The sequence below is a fragment of the Myotis brandtii genome, unplaced genomic scaffold, assembly GCF_000412655.1.
Source record: "Myotis brandtii unplaced genomic scaffold, ASM41265v1 scaffold395, whole genome shotgun sequence".
Classification (NCBI taxonomy): domain Eukaryota; kingdom Metazoa; phylum Chordata; class Mammalia; order Chiroptera; family Vespertilionidae; genus Myotis; species Myotis brandtii.
In genome coordinates, this window is record NW_005365155.1 from 81,007 (window position 1) to 90,601 (window position 9,595).

The window sequence follows — 9,595 nt, forward strand, 5'->3', positions numbered from 1 at the left end:
TCTATCCCTCTCCCTTCCTCTCTGTAAAAAATCAATAAAATGTATTTTTTTAAAAAAATACAGAATGTGCCTTAAACATCCCCAAAAATGCCTAATGTGTTAGATTATTCTCAGTTTCCTCAATTTTAGGCTTAGGGGTATTTTCCTTTTACTGTTTTTGTGACAGAAAATAAGTGGGGTGTTGGAATACCTTTTTTAGCTGACACCTAGGAATCTAGAAATTTTGGCATATATATCATTTTTTAAAACCATTTCTTTGCTTTTGCTCATGTTTCTTAGCAATGACATCTCAGAAGACCTGGGACTAGTGAAACGCGAATCAGATACAGACTTCGCTGCTGCTTTTGACCGCTTCCTTAAAAATAAGGCTGAGAAGCTAAAGAAGTAATTGTCTCAGGAGAATAAGAAATAGCAAACTTGCTAAATTGAGAAATTATAAATGACTTTCAAAGTACAAGTTACACGTGGAGCCTTACCTATGTCTCTATCTCACTATCTATACTCTGAAGCAGGAATTCTCAGTGCCATTAGACAACCCTGGAGAATTTTTAAAATACCATGTTTGGCCCCTACCCAAAACCATTGCCAGGAAATTAGTGCCTCTACAGATGTGGCTTTAGACATGGGTATTTCTTAAGCCTACCCAGTTGACTCTATTGTGTCTCCAGGGGTAAAAAAGATGACTATAGAGGCATCTGGTCTAAATCTGGAAACAAGTTTCATCAAAAGAGCTGATTATAACCATGGGAAGCACAGTCTACTAGCAACTTGGTATCACGTGGAACTCCCTGTATGAGCATTTCAACTCCCTTATTTTACTAAATTAAGCTCTGAGTTATTTTGTCTTCTGAGACTCAGTAAAGCCTGAGTCTCTCTGGGGTGTGTAGACATTGGAGCACAATACATAGGAAGTGGGGTGCTCTCTCTTTTTATTTCAATTATTTTTGTTTACATGGTGAGTGTTAGGGACAATTCTAGATGGGTGAAACAGACAAAATGACACTCTTTGTCCAGTAGAGTATAATCCTGAAAAGATAACTTAAGCTTCTTTAAGGTTCAGGACCACTTCATAATCATTTACTAGCATTATAGATAATTATTTAGACCACAGAGAACTTTACAGAGCACAGATAATATTACAGGTTAGATATCATCATTTCTTTAGATGCTTCCTCATCTAAGAGCCTTAAAATATACATTTTCTCTTCCTGGTCTACAGTAAGAAAAAATCTTAGAAGTCAGAAGGATGATTCAAAAAACAACTCTTTGGAACAAAGCTGATGACAAGTTTTCAGTGGTGAGTATATCTGTGCATTTTTGTCATATTCTTACAGCCATCATCCAGCTATTTCAGTACGTACCCTCTGTCCAGATAGAAAATGGGAGAGACTGACCCACACCACACTAATGAGAAAACTGGCTTTCCTATTGAGGTCATGGCAGGCTGCTCATATTGATTTAAAGATTTGTCTGATGATCCACTGCTAGCATCTTACTTAATTTATATATAGAGAAATGGCACTAAATTACAGCAAGGCTCGTTATTGTGAAAATGCCAAGGCACTCTGGGCCAAATTGAATTCCTTCAAACATAGCAAGCTTCATGCATTAAATGTCAAACTCAGGTTCTTTTACCTATAAAGTGAATGTAAGTACTATGATTCCAATAGTATCCACTGTAAAAGATTTTTTTAGTAGAGAAAACATGAATTGTTTTTTTCCCTTTGTTAACTGATAAGCTTGTTATCACAATTGCTTTTATATTTACACATCCTATTTCTTTTCCGAGTAAATTAATGTTTACATTAGTTCATAAAATATGTTTATAATACTTGGCTTAGTAAAATTTTATGTTATCACTATATCAGAGCTGGCAAATATTTCTCTAATGGCTCCAGAGGAAATATTTTTTGTTTTTTGGTATATATGGTTTCAGTTTAAAATACTCAAACATGCTATTGTAATGTGAAAGCAGCCACAAATAATATGTAAAAGAAATGGGAGTATCTGTGTTACAATAAAGCTTTATTTCTAAAACATGAAGGTAGGCTAGCCTCTAACCCTGAAGGAGTCAAGGAGATTAAAGGAGATCCAAGCTCAGAATGAGTATAATTCATTACCCAACTTCAGTCCTGGTTTTCATGAGAGTCCTCAGTAGTGGGCAGGGTGTCTGTGAAGACACCTGTACAATTGGTGACTTGTGTTCACCGATTACCCTTCACTTCTAAGGGACATGCATGGTCAGGGGTGTGGCGCATGTCTATTCATGATCATAAATGGGTAGTTCAGATGTGTCCCTTTGTTTCAAAATTAAGGTAATCCCATGAGGCTTCTTGAAAAACTGTTTATAAGAAGAAGGCCTCTCCATAACGTTATATAGCACAGCAAACACTAAAACATAGAATCACTGTGTCTTTTGTGAATTATAAGATTATTTATGGGATTACATCTTCCATTCTTTTTGTTTAATATGTATTTTCTGACAAATTCTTTTTCACAAGAAATCTTGTGGGTCAGCCAATTGTGAAAATTACAAATGGGGAATTAGTGACTGGTCACAGGGCCCCTTCCCATCCCAGGGCCTTTCTGCCCATCAGTCCTTTGGAAGATGCGCTCCTGATATCCCACCACATGCTCTCCTGTCACAGGCTGTGGACAAGGGGCAAAGACAAAGAGATGTTCATCAAATGAGTGGATAAGAGGATGAAATTAAGATACTTCCAATGAAAATATTTATTTGCTAATATACCATTTTTTTCTTTTTCAGAATTTGTAGAAGAAACATGATTAGATGAAGTAATTCTAGTTTTATTTCCATGGAAGTAATTAAAGAAAACGTTTTCAGATAAAATAAAACCAAATAAAATGCTGCATTTTCATGTTGCAGTTTATTTCAATATGATAACTATTATCCTTACATTGCATTTGATATTTGGAATTCTTAAGTTTGTCTTTAGTGAAAATCTTGCAATTTCATTTGCTGTGTACATTTGCTGTGTGTACATTTTCTGTCAAATACAATAGCACATCAAAAATAATAATACATCACAATCAAGCGGGTTCATTCCAGGCACACAAGGACAGTTCAACATATACAAATGTAACACACCACATTAATAAAAGAAATGATAAAAATCATATGATCTTATCAATAGATGCTGAAAAACATTGATGAAACACAACATCCATTTATGATTCAAATACTCAATAAAATAGGAATAGAAGGAAAGTTCCTCAACATAATAAAGGCCCTATATGATAAACCCTCAGCTAATATCATACTCAATGGTGAAAAACTGAGAGCTTTTCCTTTAAGATCAAGAATAAGACCAGGATGTCCACTCTCATTATTCTTATTCAACATCATGCTGGAAATCCTAGCCAGCCATAAGGCAAGAGAAAGAAATAAAGGCATCAAAATAGAGAAGGAAAAAGTCAAACTGTCACTTTTTGAAGACTATATGATTCTGTATATAAGCCAGTCAGAGAAAGATAAATATCACATGAGCTCACTCATTTATGGAATATAATGGACAACATAAACTGATGAACAAAAACAGATCCAAAGACAGAGAAGCATTGATCAGACCATCAAACCTCAGAGGGAAGGTAGCGGAGGGTGGAGGTAAGGGGGAGAGATCAACCAAAGAACTTATATGCATGCATATAAGCCTAACCAATGGACAAAGACCCCAGGGGGGTGAGGGCATGACTGAGGGGGTGAGGGGAAGGGCAATGGGGCAATAAGGACACATATGTAACACCTTAATCAATAAAGAAAAAAAGAAAACCCTAAAGACTTCACACACACACACACACACACACACAAACACACACACACACACACACACACACACACACACACAACTATTAGAAAGAAATACAGTCACGTTGCAGGATAAAAAAATCAATGTGCAAAAATCCATTGCCTTCCTATATATTAACAACAAATGTCAGAAAAAGAAATGGGAAAAAAATCCTTTTGCAATTGCAACCAAAGAATAAAATGCCTAGGAATAAACTTAACAAAGAACATGAAACACCTATATACTGAAAATTACAAAGCATTATTAAAAGAGATTGAAAAAGCACAATAAAATGAAAAAAAATATTCTATGTTCTTGTATTGGAAGAATCAACATAGTTAAAATGGCCATATTACCCAAAGCAATGTGTAGATTTAATGCAGTCCCCATCCAAATACCAAGAAATAGAACAAGAAATCATCAGATTTGTGTGGAACCACAAAAGATCATGAATAGCCGAAGTAATCCTGAGAAAAAAAGAACGAAGCTGGAGCTATCATGCTACCTGACTTGAAATTATACTGCAAAGCTATGATAATAAATACAGCATGGTATGGGTAGGGAAACAGGCATACAGATCAATGGATCAGAATAGAGTCCAGCTATAAAACCACATGTATATGGACAGATAATTTTCTACAAGGGAGCCAGAAATACACAGTATCTTTACAGGAGCAAAGATATTCTCTTCAATAAATGGTGCTGTGAAAATTGGCAAGCCACATGCAAACAAATTAAAATGGGTTACAGTTTGTCCCCATGTACTAACATTAATTCAAAATAGATCAGAGACCTAAATATAAGATTGAAACAATAAGTTACATAGAGGAAAATATAGGTACCAAACTATAGACCTGGGTGGTAGAGAACATTTTAAGGACTTGACCCCAAAGGTAAGGGAAGTAAAGCAGATATAAATCAATGGGACTATATCAAGCTAAAAAGTTTCTGCATAGCAAAAGAAACTGAGAACAAAACAAAGAGGTAGCAAACCAGATGGGAAATGATATTTACAAACAATAGCTCCAACAAAGCTTTAATTTCCAAAAGGTATAAAGAATTCATACAACTGAACAACAAATAACCCAATCATAATGTGGGCAGAGGACCTGAAAATACACCTCTCCCAAAAGACATACAAACATACATATATATATGAAAAGATATTCAACCTCACTGGCAATTAGGGAAATTCAAATCAAACTACCACCTCATACCTGTTAGAGTGGACATTATCAAGAAGACAAGAAATAACAAGTATTGGAAAGGTTGTAGAAAAAAAGAAAGCCCTCATCCGACTGCTAATAGGAATATAGATTGATACAACCACTATGGAAAGCAGTCTGGAGATTCCTCAAAAATTTGAGAATAAAGCTATCATATGACCCAGCAATCCCTTCCTCTCCTGGGTATATACCCAAAAACCTTGATATCTTGTATTCGCAAAGATATATGCACCCCTATGTTCATTGCACTATTATTCATGGTGGCCAAGACATGGAAACAACCAATGTGTCCTTAGATAGAGGACTGGATAAAGAAGATGTGATGCATACACACTACTCAGCCATAAGAAAGGATGAAATAGTGCCATTTGCAACAACATGGATGGACCTTGAGAACATTACACTAAGTGAAATAAGTCAGTCAGAAAAAGCTAAGAACTATATGATTTTACTCATATGTATTATACAAAACTAAAACTCATGAACACAAACAGCAGTTGGTGATTATCAGAGGAAGGGGGTAAGGGAAAAAGGGAGTCCTAATATAAGGTGACAGGAGAAGATTTGACTTTGGGTGGTGGACACACGGTGCAATATACAGATCTTATAACACAGAAACCAACACCTGAAATTTATATGCTCATATTGACCAATGTCAACCCAATCAATTTGATAAATAAATGTTTTTAAAAATCACCCAAGGGAATGATATTAAGGATTTGGAATAGACTGGTCATAATGAGAAAATAAAATAAATTATAGTAATAATTAACACATCCTATAGTAGGCACACTTCTACGGAAAATTAGAAATCATTCTTTAATCATATCAAGTCTATGACATCTGTTCCATTCTCTACCTATTTTCAGATGAGGATACTGAAGCACAAAGTACTGATAGCAGAATCCTAACCCTGGAAACTCCGGTAGAAATATTCTCCTAATGAGTCTTATGTAAGACCCTAGAAAGTCTAAGTGGCTTTCCACAATAACATAATTATTTAGTGGCAGAGCAGGAGATGGGGCTCAGAGGCGCTCATTATCATCCTCTTTCATGCCCACTATTGAAATTGGCAAAATTCAAGGCATTCTACATGCATCCTCCCAAAGCCTACCCCAGGGCCAGTCCCATCTCTGCAAGGAGTGCCCTGCTCTCGTAGGATGTCAGAGCCCTGCCAGTTAAGAAGCCAGAGTACTCACCTTAAGTAAAGGTGAAAAGAGGCCAAGTATATAGTGACACACAATGCAATATACAGAATATGTATCATAGAAGCATATACTTGAAACCTATATGTTCCTATTAACTGAAGTCATCCAAATAAGTGTAGTTTAAATAAATACAAAACAAACAAACAAACAAACAAAGCCATGGAGAAATGTTGCTAAATGGAAGAACATATTTGCCAATGATACATCTGATATGGAGTTAATATCCAAAATTTATAAGAGAACTAATACTTCACAACTGCAAAAAAAAAAACCAACAAAAACAAACAATTTTGTTTTCAAAAGTGCAGAGGAACCTGAATAGACACTTCTCCAAAGAGGACATATAAATGGCCAGTAGACATATGAAAAGATGCTCAACATCACTAAGCATCAGAGAATTGCAAATTACAAGCACTATGAGGTATTACCTCAAAATGATCAGAATGGCATCATCAATAAATCAACAAACAAGTGTTGGTGAGGATGTGGAGAAAAGGAACCCCTATGCACTGTTGGTGGAAATGCAGATTGGTGCAGCCACTCTGGAAAACAGGATGGAGTTCCTTCAAAAAATTAAAAGTGGATCTGACTTATGACCCAGTGAATCCACACCTTGGCATGAAGCTAAGCTCAGAGCTGACCTCAGTCCTCAAGAATATACCTTCCTGGCCAGGAGAGATAATATAATGAGCAATTACTCTCTAACAACTGATACCTAGATAGACACAAGCAAAGTATGTTTTATGGGAAAAGGAATCACTGGGGACTGGGAAAGTCAATTCACAGTAACCCAAAGGGAAGCCTTTGATAAAGTTTCTGAGGAGAAGATGGCCAGACTTCTTCAAGGCCTCTTCCCATGGGAATAATGGGCTCCTCTCTCTAAATCTGATGTAAATGCTGAATTTCCTCATGTTCTTGTGTGCATGCCTGCTCATGCAAAGCAGACTGGGCACTAGAATCCACTATGGAATTAACTAACAATAAGAAGGGTCCTCAGTAACTGAAGGCCATGCCACCTTCAAACAGTTATGTAATCACTCAAATGTACAAACTAATAAACGCACAATATTTTAAAAGCATAAAAATAAATAAGTTAAAAAAAATTCACATTTGTATTTCATAAGTTTAATACTAAAGTAATCAGAATATATGCAACTATGTATTTTATGATTCATTTTCTTGAAGCATCCTACTTTATTTGATTAATTAAAGAATCTCTATTTAATCCATTGTACTGTTTCAGTCCTTGTTTTCAATTATTTTGAATTATTCTTAATTTCTGGGTCATTTGGTAATTCTGTTCAACCTTTTGAGGCCTCACCAAATGTTTCTAGAGAAGCTGTACTATGTTACATGAACACCAGCAATGGAAAAAAAAATCAAATCACAAGTTTTTGTTAATCCTCACCCGAGGATATTTTTCCATTGGTTTTTAGAGAGAGTGGAAAGAAGAGGGAGAGACAGAGAAACACATCAACATGAGAGCGACACATCAATTGATTGCCTCCTGCAAGCACCCCCAACAGGGCCAGGGAACCTACAACCATGGAATCAAACCTGAGACCCTTCAGTACGCAGGCCGACACCCTATCCTCTGAGTCAAACAGGCTGGGGCAAGGAGCCCAATTTTTAAAAAATAATCTGTGAATTAAGACTGAACATGCTATAACCTGCTATAATCCCTTTTTAAAATTCAGATTAAGTTCCCAGGGAAACATATGGTTCCTATATTTAGTGGGGGGTATTCTCCAGAGATAATAAAATGGAAGTATGTATCTTTACTTTTGTGTTTTATTATAAAATGGGAAATATTATCCTTACCATTGGAAAAATCCATTGTATTTATTCTTTGTGAATGCTAAGTGCTCCCTTAGATAAAATAATATTCACATTTTTGTCTTTTTTTAATATTTTTTTGCTAACCACTCAGCATAAGTTTTTCTGTGACTATTAACCTACTGACTTTTCTGTTGATGGTCTTAAATAAAATTGCTTCACTGACAACTGGGGACAAAGAGCTAGGGATAAAAATTTCCATATGAGGATAATTTCAATCTCTCCTTTGTAATAATCAGGTTATATATATATATATATTTTTTTTTCCTGGAATTAAGCCAGAGGAACTCAGGGAACTCAGGCCTAAGATGGAGCTGTCAACAGAAAAACAAATTTCCAACCATTTAAAAAATTAATTCCTTAAATTTTTCTTATAACTATATTATAAAATATGATTAGGCGTAGAAAGATATTCTTTTACTGAATCAGTCTGACTTTGAATGAAGCAAATAAATACCAAAATCTTATAGTAAAAGAAGAAAGGGCCTTCGGAGTAGTTGTTCCTTGAGGAACATAAGAACAAAATTGTAAAAACAAATATATGCACTGGAAATTTTAACAGGTAAAAGTAAGGATAGCATTTAGTTTTTGATCATACAGTTGTTCATGTGGCTGTACTTTTTACCTTGAACTCTGGTTAAATGTAAGCTAAGATATTGTGAATTAAAAACCCACAAGTAGAAATTAAGTGGGTATCAAAGCACAGTACTCTCTCCATGCTTGCCAACTAGTTCTTTGAAACCACCTGTCAAGTGACTGAGTTGCATTATGCTTAAAAGCTGGTGTGGGTGTGGGTGTGTGTTGGAGAATGGGAGAGAAACACAGTAATTCAGCACAGTGCAAAGATTTATGAAAATGATGAGTATAACTTTTGAAAAAGAAGAAAAGTTGAATCCCTTGAAATAAATGGACTGGTAATTTAGTTTTTTAATCATTTGAGATTATGTGTGAGAGAGTGCATCGGGAATGATGACATTCTATAGAAATGTCACACAGCAGTGGTACCTTCTACTACAGTGTGCATGTTGCCCTAGCCTGGAGCCTTTCTGAAACTTTTACACCAGGATTAAATTTCAACATAAAGGAATTATAATAATAAAATGATGGAAAATTGCTTCTCTATGCTTTTAAAATTAATACAGATCTCAACACCCTGGCCAGTTTTGCTCAGTGATTAGAGCATTGGGCTATTGACTGAAGGGTGACAGGTTCCATCCTGGTGAGGGGCAAATACTTGACTTACAGGCTTAATCCCAGGCCCTGTCAGTGCATGTGTAGGAGGCAGGCAATCGTGTGTCTCTCTCACATCAATGTTTCTCTATCTCTCCCCATCCCTCCCACTCCCATATAATCTACACTAATAAAAGAGAAACATGCTAATTAGCGTACGACCGCTACCCTTCCCATTGGCTAATCAGCATATCCTTATGCAAATTAACTGTCAGCCAAGATGGCGGCCGGCAGCCATGCACTGAAGCGAACAGGGAGGCTTGCTTGCTCCAGTGACGGCGGACTCCAA

General features: G+C 36.0%; 1 pseudogene; it reads left to right on the forward strand.

The window, feature by feature from the left end:
* Positions 1-7,106, forward strand: part of LOC106727242 — a 67,214-nt pseudogene extending 60,108 nt beyond the window's left edge.
* Positions 7,107-9,595: the final 2,489 nt, after the last annotated feature.